The sequence below is a fragment of the Schistocerca piceifrons genome, chromosome 11 (genome assembly GCF_021461385.2).
Source record: "Schistocerca piceifrons isolate TAMUIC-IGC-003096 chromosome 11, iqSchPice1.1, whole genome shotgun sequence".
Lineage (NCBI taxonomy): Eukaryota > Metazoa > Arthropoda > Insecta > Orthoptera > Acrididae > Schistocerca > Schistocerca piceifrons.
In genome coordinates, this window is record NC_060148.1 from 134035148 (window position 1) to 134050539 (window position 15392).

Consider the following 15392-nt stretch of genomic DNA (forward strand, 5'->3'; position numbering starts at 1 on the left):
ATAACGTCAGCTTTGCTAATGAAGAATAACGTCAGCTTTGGTAATAAATGCAGCCACTTATTATGACAGCCCACCAGCAGTTAATAGAGAATAGTGAACCAGAGTAAGTATATTCATGTCGCAGTTCCATGTAGCAGTCAGATGGCGATCCAGTAACAGTAAAAAAAGGTAAGGAACAGTTTTGGGTTATTGCAGATAACGACTGAGGGCCACGACGACGACACATTCTATGTTTCGTCGAAATAATAAAGAAAATCAGTTTTAATAAGCAGCAATTAAATTTGTATGCGAAGATTAAGAAAGAGAATAAATTTGAAAGGGAAGATTTCATTTGTTATCATTAAACAAGAGACAGAAGTCCTAGGGGAAGGTTACATAGGTTATTGTAAAAGGGAACGTTATCATTAACAAAAGAAGTATAGAGGAGATGGGATGGTTTCATTTGCGCTGATAAGTGACGTCCGAAAGTTGGTACTCTCGGCACATTCTTGCCACTGTGGATCTCGCAATATTGAAGTCCCTAACGATTTCCGGAACGAAAAATCCCATGCACGTAGTTCCAGCTTCCATTCCAAGTACGTTAATTTCCGTCGTACGACCATGATGACATCGCAGACTTTTAGTACGGGTCACCTGAGTACATAAGACAGATCCACCAACGCGCTGCCGCCGTAAGCCTTGTGCACACTACACTACCGCCACCGGTGTCTGCGCATACCGCTATCACATGATTTTCGTCACCTCAGCGTTATGACGTTGTGTCACGTCGTCCGAGGAACCGCGCGATCGCTACGGTCGCAGGTTCGAATCCTGCCTCGGGCATGGATGTGTGTGATGTGCTTAGGTTAGTTAGGTTTATGCAGTTCTAAGTTCTAGGGGACTGATGACCTTAGAAGTTAAGTCCCATAGTGCTCAGAGCCATCTGAACCATTTTTTTTGACGTCGTCCGATCGTTGGGGGCTACAGTAATTTTTATTACAAACAACCGAGCGCTGATCAGTTATGTGCGTTGCGCCGGTGAGTGCGAGACGCCTGCGTCACACAGACGTGACGTACACTGTGCGATCAAAAGTATCCGGACACCTGGCTGAAAATAACTTACAAGTTCGTGGCGCCCTCCGTCGGTAATGCTGGAACTCAGTACGGTGTTGGCCCACCCTTAGCCTTGATGACAGCTTCCACTCTCGCAGGCAAGCGTTGAATCACGTTTCTTGGGAAATGGCAGCCCATTCTTCACGGAGTGCTGCACTGAGGAGAGGTATCGATCTCTGTCGGTGAGGCCTGCGACGAAATCGGTGTTACAAAACATCCCAAAGGCGTTCTATAGTATTCAGGTCAGGACTCTGTGCACGCTTGTCCATTACGGGGATGTTATTGTCGTGTAACCACTCCGCCACAGGCCGTGCATTATGAACAGGTGCTCGATCATGTTTAAAGATGCAATCGGCATCCCAGAATTGCTCTTAAACAGTGGGAAGCAAGAAGGTGCTTCAAACGTCAGTGTAGGCCTGTGCTGTAATAGTGCCACGCAAAACAGCAAGTGGTGCAAGCCCCCTCCATTAAAAACACGACCACACCATAACACCACCGCCTCCGAATTTTGTTGTTGGCACTACACACACTGGCAGATGACGTTCACCGGGCATTCGCCATACCCACACCCTGCCATCGGATCGCCACGTTGTGTAGCCTGATTCGTCAGTCCACACAACGATTTTCCAGTGTTTACGCTCCTTACACCGAACGAGGCGTCGTATGGCATTTACCGGCGTGATGTGTGGCTTATGAGCAGCCACTCGACCGTGAAATCCAAGTTTCCTCACCTCCCGCCTAACTTTCATAGTACTTGCAGCGGATCCTGATAAAGTTTGGAATTCCTGTGTGATGTTCTGGATAGGTGTCTGCCTATTACACATTACGACCGTCTTCAACTGTCGGCGGTCTCTGTCAGTCAACAGACGAGATCGGCCTGTAAGCTTTTGTGCTGTACGTGTCCCTTCACGTTTCCACTACACCATGAGATCGAAAACAGTAGGCCTAGGGATGTTTAGGAGTGTGTAAATCTTGTGTACAGACGTTTAGAAAATTTCAGCGAAGTCCAGGAATATCTGCAGCGGATAGGCAATTGGTGCAGGGAGTGGCAACTGACACTTAACATAGACAAATGTGATGTATTGTGAATACATAGAAAGAAGGATCCTTTATTTTACGATTATATGATAGCGGAACAAACACTGGTAACAGTTAGTTCTGTAAATTATCTGGGAGTATGCGTACGGAACAATTTGAGGTGGAATGATCATATAAAATTAATTGTTGGTAAGGCGGTTGCCAGGCTGAGATTCATAGGCAGAGTCCTTAGAAAATGTAGTCCATCAACAAAGGAGGTGGCTTACAAAACACTCGTTCGACCTATACTTGAGTATTGCTCATCAGTGAGGGATCCATACGAGGTCGAGTTGACAGAGGAGATAGAAAAGATCCAAAGAAGAGCGGCACGTTTCGCCACAGGGTTATTTGGTAAGCGTGATAGCGTTACGGAGATGTTTAGCAAACTCGAATGGCAGACTCTGCAAGAGAGGCGCTCTGCATCGCGGTGTAGCTTGCTGTCCAGGTTTCGAGAGGGTGCGTTTCTGCATGAGGTATCGAATATATTGCTTCCCCCTACTCATACCTCCCGAGGAGATCACGAGTGTAAAATTAGAGAGATTCGAGCGCGCACGGAGGCTTTCCGGCAGTCGTTCTTCCCGCGAACCGTACGCGACTGGACAGTGGCACGTAAAATGCCCTCCGCCACTCACCGTTGGGAGGCTTGCGGAGTATAAATGTAGATGTAGATGTAGATAGATGTAGATATTAGGCGGGTTTACCAGTTTGTTTGGCTCTTCAGTGTGTACTCCGAGTTTTTCGTAATAAGGATAGTCCCTTATAATCTCACATTCGCAGCAACGACAATTTTCACGCTGACGTGCAAAAGGAAAGCGACGACTCGAAACAGAGGATGTTGACTACAGGAACAGAAGGCGACTGGAAAAGGAAAGGGAGGTAATGACAGTGGCACGTAAAGTGCCCTCCGCCACACACATTTGGGTGGCTTGTGGAGTATAAATGTAGATGTAGATGTAGATAGATGTAGATATTAGGCGGGTGTACCAGTTTCTTTGGCTCTTCATTGTGTATTCCGAGTTTTTCGTAATAAGGATAGTCTCTTATTACGTCACTTTCGCAGCAACGGCAGTTTTCGCGCTGACGTGTAAACGAAAGCGACGACTCGAAACAGAGGAACAGAAGGCCAGAGCAGTAGCAGTAGATGCATCTTTTTTTTTCTAGTCCACTGAGACTAGAAGTAGGTCGTGAGAAAGGGTCTTTACTGAGGATGAGCGGCTGTCTAGGAAGGCGGGAGTCCGAATGACACTCAGACTGCAGCGCACTGTCACAGGAGGTATCGAGTCGACTGATTACGCGGAAGCGAAGGTTGCGGCCTTCACCCGCCGGCGTTGCAACAGCGGCAGCGGCGGTCACGTGACGGCGGAGCTGCGGCGCCGCGTCGTTCTGGAACAGTTGCCGGAGAGGCGCGGCAGCAGGCGGACCTGGAGCGAGGGTTGCGGCTTCCCATCTGGAATCCAGGGCAGGCGGGCGTGGCACGGCAGGTAGGAGGGTTTAACCAGCCAGCACTGCTACCACTGAACGCGCTCCAGTCTGGGGAGGTGAGACGGCTGATGAAATACGGGGACCTGGCGGCGGAGGGGCGCCAACTGTCAGACCGTCTCGTTGCGTCCTAACTTCTCTGTGTAATTTATCTATACGGTGATTTTTTTCCAACGTCAGCAAACTCTAGGGATTGATCGATGAGAGGATACGGAACAAAAAGGGTCTAATGAACTTACACTACTGGCGATTAAAATTGCTACACCACGAAGATGACGTGCTACAGACGCGAAATTTAACCGACAGGAAGAAGATGCTGTGATATGCAAACGATTAGCTTTTCAGAGCATTCAGAGCGACACCTACAACGTGCTGACATGAGGAAAATTTCCAACGATTTCTCATACACAAACAGCAGTTGACCGGCGTTGCCTGGTGAAACGTTGTAGTGATGCCCCGTGTAAGGAGGAGAAATGCGTACCATCACGTTCCCGACTTTGATAAAGGTGGTATTGTAACCTATCGTGGTTGTGGTTTATCGTACCGCGTCATTGCTGCTCGCGTTGCTCGAGATACAATGACTGTTAGCAGAATATGGAATGGGTGGGTTCAGGAGGGTAATACGGAATGGCGTGCTGGATCCCAACGGCCTCGTACCACTAGCAGTACAGATGACAGGAATCTTATCCGCACGGCTGTAACGGATCGTGCAGCCAGGTCTCGATCACTGACTCAACAGATGGGGACGTTTGCAAGACAACAACCATCGGTACGAACAGTTCGACGATATTTGCAGCAACACGGACTATCAGCTCGGAGACCGTGGCTGCGGTTACTCTTGACGCTGCATCACAGACAAGAGCGCCTGCGATGGTGTACTCGGTGACGAACCTGGGTGCACAAATAGCAAGACGTAATTTTTTTGGATGAATCCAGGTTCTATTTACAGCATCATGATGGTCGCATCACTGTTTGGCGTCATCACGGTGAACGCATATTGTAAGCGTGTATTCGTCATCGCCATACTGCCGTATCATCCGGCGTGATGGCATGGGGTGCCATAGGTTACACATCTCGGCCACCTCTTGTTTGCATTGAAGGCACTTTGAACAGTGGCCGTTACATTTCAGATGTGTTACAACCCGTGGCTCTACCCCTCATTCGATCCCTGCGAAACCCTGTATTTCAGCAGGATAATGCACGACCGCATGTGGCAGGTCCTGTATGGGCCTTTCGGATACGGAAGATGTTCGACTGCTGCACTGGTCAGCACATTCTCCAGATCTCTCACCAAGTGAAAACGTCTTTTCAATGGTGGCCGAGCAACTGGCTCGTCGCAATATGGCAGTCTACTCTTGATGAACTGTGGTATCGCGTTGAAGCTGCATGGGCAGCTGTACCTGTAAACGCCATCCAAGTGCTGTTTGACTCAATGCCCAGGCGTATCAAGGCCGTTATTACAGCCAGAGGTGGTTGTTATGGGTACTGATTTCTCAGGATCTGTCGTTGTTGTTGTGGTCTTCAGTCCTGAGACTGGTTTGATGCAGCTCTCCATGCTACTCTATCCTGTGCAAGCTTCTTCATCTCCCAGTACCTACTGCAACCTACATCCTTCTGAACCTGCTTAGTGTATTCATCTCTTGGTCTCCCCCTACGATTTTTACCCTCCACGCTGCCCTCCAATACTAAATTGGTGATCCCTTGATGCCTCAGAACATGTCCTACCAACTGATCCCTTCTTCTAGTCAAGTTGTGCCACGAACTACTCTTCTCCCCAATTCTATTCAATACTTCCTCATTAGTTACGTGATCTACCCATCTAATCTTCAGCATTCTTCTGTAGCACCGCATGTCGAAAGCTTCTATTCTCTTCTTGTCCAAACTATTTATCGTCCATGTTTCACTTCCATACATGGCCACACTCCATACAAATACTTTCAGAAATGACTTCCTGACACTTAAATCTATACTCGATGTTAACAAATTTCTCTTCTTCAGAAACTCTTTCCTTGCCATTGCCAGTCAACATTTTATATCCTCTCTCCTTCGACCATCGTCAGTTATTTTGCTCCCCAAATAGCAAAACTCCTTTACTACTTGAAGTGTCTCATTTCCTAATCTAATTCCCTCAGCATCACCCGACTTAATTCGACTACATTCCATTATCCTTGTTTTGCTTTTGTTGATGTTCATCTTATATCCTCCTTTCAAGACACTGTCCATTCCATTCAACTGTTCTTCCAAGTCCTTTGCTGTCTCTGACAGAATTACAATGTCATCTGCGAACCTCAAAGTTTTTATTTCTTCTCCATGGGTTTTAATACCTACTCCGAATTTTTCTTTTGTTTCCTTTACTGCTTGCTCAATATACAGATTGAATAACATCGGGGAGAGGCTACAATCCTTTCTTACTCCCTTCCCAACCACTGCTTCCCTTTCATGTCCCTCGACTCTTATAACTGCCATCTGGTTTCTGTACAAATTGTAAATAGCCTTCCGCTCCCTGTATTTTACCCCTGCCACCTTTAGAATTTGAAAGAGAGTATTCCTGTCAACATTGTCAAAAGCTTTCTCTAAGTCTACAAATGCTAGAAACGTAGGTTTGTCTTTCCTTAATCTTTCTTCTAAGATAAGTCGTAAGGTCAGTATTGCCTCACGTGTTCCAGTATTTCTACGGAATCCAAACTGATCATCCCGAGATCGACTTCTACTAGTTTTTCCATTCGTCTGTAAAGAATTCGTGTCAGTATTTTGCAACTGTGGCTTATTAAACTGATTGTTCTGTAATTTTCACATCTGTCAACACCTGCTTTCTTTGGGATTGGAATTATTATATTCTTCTTGAAGTCTGAGGGTATTTCGCCTGTTTCATATATCTTGCTCACCAGATGGTAGAGTTTTGTCAGGACTGGCTCTCCCAAAGCCGTCAGTAGTTCCAATGCAATGTTGTCTACTCCGGGGGCCTTGTTTCGACTTAGGTCTTTCAGTGCTCTGTCAAAATCTTCACGCAGTATCGTATCTCCCATTTCATCTTCATCTACATCCTCTTCCATTTCCATAATATTGTCCTCAAGTACATCGCCCTTGTATAGACCCTCTATATACTCCTTCCACCTTTCTGCTTTCCCTTCTTTGCTTAGAACTGGGTTTCCATCTGAGCTCTTGATGTTTATACAAGTGGTTCTCTTATCTCCAAAAGTCGTTTTAATTTTCCTGTAGGCAGTATCTATCTTCCCCCTAGTGAGATAAGCCTCTACATCCTTACATTTGTCCTCTACCCATCCCTGCTTAGCCATTTTGCACTTCCTGTTGATCTCATTTTTGAGACGTTTGTATTCTTTTTTGCCTGCTTCATTTACTGCATTTTATATATTTTCTCCTTTAATCAATTAAATTCAATATTTCTTCTGTTACCCAAGAATTTCTACTAGCCCTCGTCTTTTTACCTACTTGGTCCTCTGCTGCCTTCACTACTTCATCCCTCAAAGCTACCCATTCTTCTTCTACTGTATTTCTTTCCCCCATTCCTGTCAATTGTTCCCTTATGCTCTCCCTGAAACTCTGTACAACCTTTGGTTCTTTGAGTTTATCCAGGTCCCATCTCCTTCAGTTCCCACCTTTTTGCAGTTTCTTCAGTTTTAATCTACAGGTCATAACCAATAGATTGTGGTCAGAGTACACATCTGCCCCTGGAAATGTCTTACAATTTAGAACCTGGTTCCTAAATCTCTGTCTTACCATTATATAATCTATCTGATACCTTTTACTATCTCCAGGGTTCTTCCATGTATACAACCTTCTATCATGATTCTTAAACCAAGTGTTAGCTATGATTAAGTTGTGCTCTGTGCAAAATTCTACCAGGCGGCTTCCTCTTTCATTTCTTAGCCCCAATCCATATTCACCTACTATGTTTCCTTCTCTCCCTTTTCCTACACTCGAATTCCAGTCACCCATGACTATTAAATTTTCGTCTCCCTTCACTACCTGAATAATTTCTTTTATTTCATCATACATTTCTTCAATTTCTTCGTCATCTGCAGAGCTAGTTGGGATATAAACTTGTACTACTGTAGTAGGTGTGGGCTTCGTATCTGTCTTGGCCACAATAATGCGTTCACTATGCTGTTTGTAGTAGCTTACCCGCATTCCTATTTTCCTATTCATTATTAAACCTACTCCTGCATTACCCCTATTTGACTTTGTGTTTATAATCCTGTAGTCACCTGACCAGAAGTCTTGTTCCTCCTGCCACCGAACTTCACTAATTCCCACTATATCTAACTTTAACCTCATGATCTATGCAGCCGAATTGCGTGAAAATGTAATTACATGTCATTTCTAGTATAATATATATCAGCAACGAATACCCGTTCATCATCTGTATTTGCTCTTGGTGTAGCAATTTTAATGGCCAGTAGTGCATGTACAGAAATGCGTGGTTTCCACGCTAGAGACCATTTATTGCATCATACATTGTTGCAGAGACTGCAGTCTAATATGCGCTGTACCGCGTGGTCAGTGTTACAGTATCTGTCCAAAATGGTTTCCATGTGCGGCAACGCACAGTCTTGTCTCACAAGTTCACATAGTCCAGGCTGCTCCCAAACAGCGTCAAAACGAGCACGAATACGGTGCTCCAGTGTCGCCACATCTGGAATGGGCTCTGCATACACGATGTTTTTGAGATGGCCCGGTAGCCAGATACCGCACTGGTTGAGATCTGGTGAAAGACAGTCCGTGCAACTGGACTCCTACGTTCGATCCATTGGCTGGGGAAGACACGAGTGAGATGCGCCCGGACGTTAACGGCGAAGTGCACTGGAGCATCAGCGTTTGAGGATACGGGACAAAAAAATGTCAAATGAACTTGATACGCCCGCTAAAGCCGCTGGGAAGAACAGGTTATGAGGATTGTAGAAAGGGCCAAATAGGTTGGGGTCAGTTTCATCTTCTAAATGTAATTTACTGTAATTTAATAACACTTTTACATCCACATAGCCGGACCTTTACCGAATGCAACTCTTTCGTGGCTGAAGGCCTCCAAACAAGAAATCTTAACAAATCAGTAAGGTAAAAATCCAATTAAGATAGCAATAAAACAATTAAAAAAACCATCACCGCAAAGTAGATAGGACAAACATATACGAGGTGCAATACAAATGGGTGAAGGCCACAATTAAGTTTCAAAATTTTAGACTATATTGCCATAGACTTTTAAAGGCATAAGGCCACAATGTTTAAAAGCAATAAATCTTACACATCAACAACATAAAAATGCAATTAAAGAGGTAAATAAAATAAATAAAAAGAAACATATCACGGCTAAGTGGAAAGCCTCAAGGCAAACACAGAGGACAAACATATGCAAGGTGCAATACCAATGGCTGAAGGCCACAATTACGATTCAAAATTTTAAAATATATTACCATAATATTTTAAAGGCAGAAGGTCTCAATTTTTAAGCTTGAAAGATAAATTTAAGAATTAATTTTGCAAAATTTTTAAGAAGAAAGGAAAATAAACATAAACCTGAAATTTTAAGCAGTTGACAACAGATAATTAAACACTGGTGGCACTCAGAAGCCTCCAGGGAGGTGGGTCAGCCCTCGTTCACTTAGGCGAGACGGGTGGTGAGCCCAGCTACACTTGATCTGTCAGAATCCAACCAGGGGACAGCCACGGTCTGGCCGACACGACGACTTGCAGAGAAGGTTACAAACGTGATAATCCACAATGGAGTATGTATTAGCTGTCGAAATTACACACCAAGTTGGACAGCGACAACAGGTGAGGAAAGGACACTCCCTGAAATTACGTTAGTGGCCAGGGCAGGTAGCCAAAACACTAACGGCCACAAGGCAGAAAATTCCACGAGTGCACTCAAATTGTAGTCAACCGAAATAGTTAATTGCACCGCATGGCGGCTAAATTTCAGCAGTAGAAACACTCGGTGTTGCTCACAGGAAACCACCCTGAATGGGCATGGCTTGGGTGGTTGAAGCCATTACTCAACTCTGACGTCCTGGGTCGGTAAACCACGAAGCTCGTAGCGATCGGACAGCTCCACATACTCTCCGACATTGTGCAGGGGCTGCCAGCAGACCCAGCCGGCTGTACCGTGTGGAGATAACTTGCCTCATCTCCAACAATCGACCAAATCACTTCAGAATGCCGACATCTAAAATCGTCGTCAGTGGAAATAATGCCAACTATATGCACAGTTTGACAAACACTTGCACGAATACCTGAACGATACCCAACAGTAACTGAACACGCACGAAGTCAAATCGAGAGTCGATGCACACACACACAGCCGACTCATGAACGATCGGCGAGCCAAAACGCGCTGTCCGGTGGGACGACCGACCGACAATCCACCAAGACCGTGGCCCGGCTCAAGTGATGCGTGGCGGCAACGGTCGGGCGAGCCATGCTGACGCAGACCTCACTGCTGCTCCAACCCGAATGCATTTATGTTGGCGGCCGAGTTTAGGTTCGTTCTGCGCATCTGACGACGCAAAACACAGCCATCCAATGAACAGAGAACGACGTTGCCAGATCTCGACTGCAGTGCAGAGCATGGACGAGTGTCTTCAGTTATAGAAACGTTCAGTCATAAATAAAGTAATAGAACAAAAGCAATGTCTTGATAGCAGACTTTCTTTTATACTGCTTTTTCGCAATAAAGAACAGCGGTAATTGTTTATTTCCTATTGTACTTCGACGAAGCGTGAGTAATTCATAGTTATACCAACAGTGTTTGTCAGTATTTTGCGTGACGTGTTAGAGTCCTATTGGCATGCTAATGCTGGACGAGCCGCGATAGCGTAACGGTTAAGGTGTTTGGCTTCTGTGTGAAAGGTCATGAGTTCAAACCTTGAGAGGTGCTTGAAATTTTCATTATATCGAAGTGCTGTACTTCACGAATTATATTCGTTTGAATGCAATTTTTTGAAATTTCTAGTGCTTTGTCTCTTCATTAACCCTTTCGCTGCTGCAGACACGTGCTCCCCGCATTCCGCGCTGTGCGCGATTTTGTCATCACTGCACTGCTCGCCTGTGCAGACACATGGTGTTCCCACTACTTTGACACGCTTATCATACGATTTCACAAAAACTATTTGGCCCAAAAATTTGATTTTTACACGTCTTCTTGACTGATACCTTCCCCCCATAAATGACTTCATTTTGTTTCGATGTTCAACGCAGTTATTATGCAGCATTAAATGTAGTAAACCATTGCACGAAATTTTGAAGAGTTTGCAGAGGTAGAAGTCCATAGCGTATACTTTCCGTATTGTCGATTTTAGTTGCCACAATGTTGAGAATGAAATGTGGACAAGATACCTAAATTTCATATAAAATTTACTGTATAACAATATCTCATTTAATTTAAGTACCACATAGGTGTCGTATGTCATATTGAGAAATATTCCGTCTTTCGCGACTGTAATAAAAGTTTTATTTACACCGGACGCGTTTGGCTTTATTTTAAAGCACTTCAATCAATGAAAGGTATGGCACATACACAATGGTACTCATGTTCACTTTATTGTTTTTGTTCCACAGTCGCAGTTTTACCAATGGTACTGAAATATATTCCTCTTCTGCAACTGTAATAAGCGACTTATTTAGACCAGACGCGTTTTTCTCTTTTGAAGCATCTTCAGTGGACAGTATTTTGTGTCCCCCATTGCCAAGTCTCCTTTCGTAGCTTTGTGCTGCGGCAACACAATATTCAGCGTTTGTGTTGGCTGATCAGTGTTTTAGCAAATAAATGATGTTTGTGTGTGCCACACACAAAAAATATATGTGACATATCTCAGAGCACTTCACTGATAGACGGTATATTCAAGTCCTAATGTTTTTGTAAGTTCACAGTTTTGTTTAATGTATTTTGTCTACTTCCTTTTGATTGATTGAAGTGCTTTAAAATAAAGCCAAACGTGCTCATTGTAAATAAAACTTTTGTTACAGTCGCAAAAGACGGAATATTTCTGAATATTACATACGACACCTATGTGGTACTTAAATGAGATATTGTTATGCAGTAAATTTTATATGAAATTTAGGTATCTTGTCCACATTTCATTCTCAACATTGTGGCAACTAAAATCGACCATACGGAAAGTATACTCTATGGACTTTTACCTCCGCAAACTCTTCAAAATTTCGTGCAATGGTTTACTATATTTAATGCTGCATAATAATTGCGTTGAACATCGAAACAAAATTAAGTCATTTATGGGGGGAAGGTATCAGTCAAGAAGATGTGTAAAAATCAAATTTTTGGGCCAAATAGTTTTTGTGGAATCGAATGATAAGAGGGTCAAAGCAGACGGAACACGATGTGTCTGCACAGGCGAGCAGTGCAGTGATGACAAAATGGCGCACAGCGCGGAATGCGGGGAGCACGTCTCTGTAGCAGCGAAAGGCTTAATGCGGCCGTGGTGGCTTTACTTCATGAACTGCGCGCTGCCTCCTAAACGTAAGCTTGCGAACTATGCTATACTATGGCGCTGCTTCTATTGGCTCGCGCGTCGTGTGCAACTGGCAACGCCGCAATCTCCCGCGTCTCGGCGGGCATGCGCGAGCCGCCAAGGTAAAAGAACTGAACTATAGTGCCGCATTGCAACTCCCGACTGCACTCCAGGTGCTTCCCAACCGACTGACAGACCCGAACCCGCAACCCGAACTGGCTTACGACAGACAGTGACCGGGAAGTAACAGCAGTCCAGCACAGATACTACGAGAGGGGATAGATCGATATCTACATCTACATCTACAGCCATACTCCGCAAGCCACCTGACGGTGTGTGGCGGAGGGTACCTTGAGTACCTCTATCGGTTCTCCCTTCTATTCCAGTCTCCTATTGTCCGTGGAAAGAAGGATTGTCGGTATGCTTCTGTGTGGGCTCTAATCTCTCTGATTTTATCCTCACGATCTCTTCGCGAGATATACGTAGGAGGGAGCAATATACTGCTCGACTCTTCGGTGAAGGTATGTTCTCGAAACTTCAACAAAAGCCCGTACCGAGCTACTGAGCGTCTCTCCTGCAGGGTCTTCCACTGGAGTTTATCTATCATCTCCATAGCGCTTTCGCGATTACTAAATGATCCTGAAACGAAGCGCGCTGCTCTCCGTTGGACTTTCTCCGTCTCCTCTATCAACCCTATCTGGTACGCATCCCACACTGTTGAGCAGTATTCGAGCAGTGGGCGAACAAGCGTACTGTAACCTACTTCCTTTGTTTTCGGATTGCATTTCCTTAGGATTCTTCCAATGAATCTCAGTCTGGCATCTGCTTTACCGACGATCAACTTTATGTGATCATTTTAAATCACTCCTAATGCGTACTCCCAGATAATTTATGAAATTAACTGCTTCCAGTTGCTGACCTGCTATATTGTAGCTAAATGATAAGGGATCTATCTTTCTATGTATTCACAGCACATTACACTTGTCTACATTGATATTCAATTGCCATTCCCTGCACCATGCATCAATTCGCTGCAGATCCTCCTGCATTTCAGTACAGATTTCCATTGTTACAACCTCTCGATACACCACAGCATAATCTGCGAAAAGCCTCAGTGAACTTCCGATGTCATCCACAAGGTCATTTATGTATATTGTGAATAGCAACGGTCCTACGACACTTCCCTGCGGCACACCTGAAATCACTCTTACTTCGGAATACTTCTCTCCATTGAGAATGACATGCTGGGTTCTGTTACCTAGGAACTCTTCAATCCAATCACACAATTGGTCTGATAGTCCATATGCTCTTACTTTGTTCAAGACCATTGTATTTGTACAGCAAACACAGATGGAAGAGCTTCAACCTGGCGATACACGCACTATTTTGTCAGTAATCATGATGTAGCGTCATTCTTTCTTTAAATACTGTCAGTGTTTAATGTTACGTCTTTTGAACGACAGCGATTTGTTTCGTTGCTATGGACTGCACAATTGCCTCGCTTGTCCCAATAATACCAGCAGCTTCTTAAAGTGATTTGCTCTCTTCACCTTGGGAGACAACTATTTGCCTTTCCTCTGTAGTTGCTTCCTTCTCTTTGCGTCGCAATTTGCTGTTGCGCGGCATTCACCGCGTATCAGAAGCAACACACACAAGGCGCAGCTTCTAGAGAGCAGCTACGAAGGCTGGTTCGTCGCGCGTTCCGCGAAGAGAGAGAGAGAGAGAGAGAGAGAGACAGGCAGGGAGGGCGGGGAGAGGGGGGAGGGGGGGGGGGGAAGGAGACGTTACTTCGTCAGATCACGCACTGAGACACGTGACGGCGCGCTACATACACAGTGGTCTTTAAGAACTGCAGTCTTAGTACTGATAATCCTTGCGCGCACACACACAACCTTCCACATAGAATTACAACATTCCCAATCGTATAGAATATCGAGATAAATAATTGCTCTTCATTAACTTCTATGTGGTTGAAGACGACGGAGTGAAAGTACAACAGCTGTAAAGAAAAACATAAACAGCCAGGAAAAACGCTGCATGTGATAACAAGGTATACGTGCAAAACTTTGTGCTGTTTTCAGGTTTGTAAAAACTTTCTTAAAAACTACTTCATATACAGGGTGTTACAAAAAGGTACGGCCAAACTTTCACGAAACATTCCTCACACACAAAGAAAGAAAATATGTTATGTGGACATGTGTCCGGAAACGCTTACTTTCCATGTTAGAGCTCATTTTATTACTTCAAATCACATTAATCGTGGAATGGAAACACACAGCAACAGAACGTACCAGCGTGACTTCAAACACTTTGTTACAGGAAATGTTCAAAATGTCCTCCGTTAGCGAGGATACGTGCATCCACCCTCCGTCGCACGGAATCCCTGATGCGCTGATGCGGCCCTGGAGAATGGCGTATTGTATCACAGTCGTCCACAATACGAGCACGAAGAGTCTCTACATTTGGTACCGGGGTTGCGTAGATGAGAGCTTTCAAATGTCCCCATAAATGAAAGTCGAGAGGGTTGAGGTCAGGAGAGCGTGGAGACGACGGAATTGGTCCGCCTCTACCAATCCGTCGGTCACCGAATCTGTTGTTGAGAAGCGTACGAACAGTTCGACTGAAATGTGCAGGAGCTCCATCGTGCATGAACCACATGTTGTGTCGTACTTGTAAAGGCACGTGTTCTAGCAGCACAGGTAGAGTATCCCGTATGAAATCATGATAACGTGCTCCATTGAGCGTAGGTGGAAGACGGTGGGGCCCAATCGAGACATCACCGACAATGCCTGCCCAAACGTTCACAGAAAATCTGTGTCGGTGACGTGATTGCACAATTGCGTGCGGATTCTCGTCAGCCCAAACGTGTTGAGTGCGAAAATTTACAATTTGATCACGTTTGAATGAGGCCTCATCCGGAAAGAGAACATTTGCACTGAAATGAGGATTGACACATTGTCGGATGAACCATTCGCAGAAGTATACCCGTGGAGGCCAATCAACTGCTGATAGTGCCTGCACACGCTGTACACGGTACGGAAACAACTGGTTCTCCCGTAGCACTCTCCATACAGCGACGTGGTCAACGTTACCTCGTACAGCAGCGACTTCTCTGACGCTGACATTAGGGTTATCGTCAACTGCACGAAGAACTGCCTCGTCCATTGCAGGTATCCTCGTCGTTCTAGGTCTTCCCCAGTCGCGAGCCGTAGGCTGGAATGTTCCGTGCTCCCTAAGACGCCGATCGATTGCTTCGAACGT

The 15392-nt window shown here is 45.0% G+C and overlaps 1 protein-coding gene across 1 annotated transcript in view; it reads left to right on the forward strand.

The window, feature by feature from the left end:
- Nucleotides 1-3557: 3557 nt before the first annotated feature.
- Nucleotides 3558-15392, forward strand: part of LOC124719993 (26S proteasome non-ATPase regulatory subunit 10-like) — a 68100-nt gene continuing 56265 nt past the window's right edge. The window contains exon 1 of the mRNA XM_047245221.1: nucleotides 3558-3650. The gene's annotated coding sequence lies outside the window, so the exon portion shown is untranslated. The remainder of the gene's footprint in view (nucleotides 3651-15392) is intronic.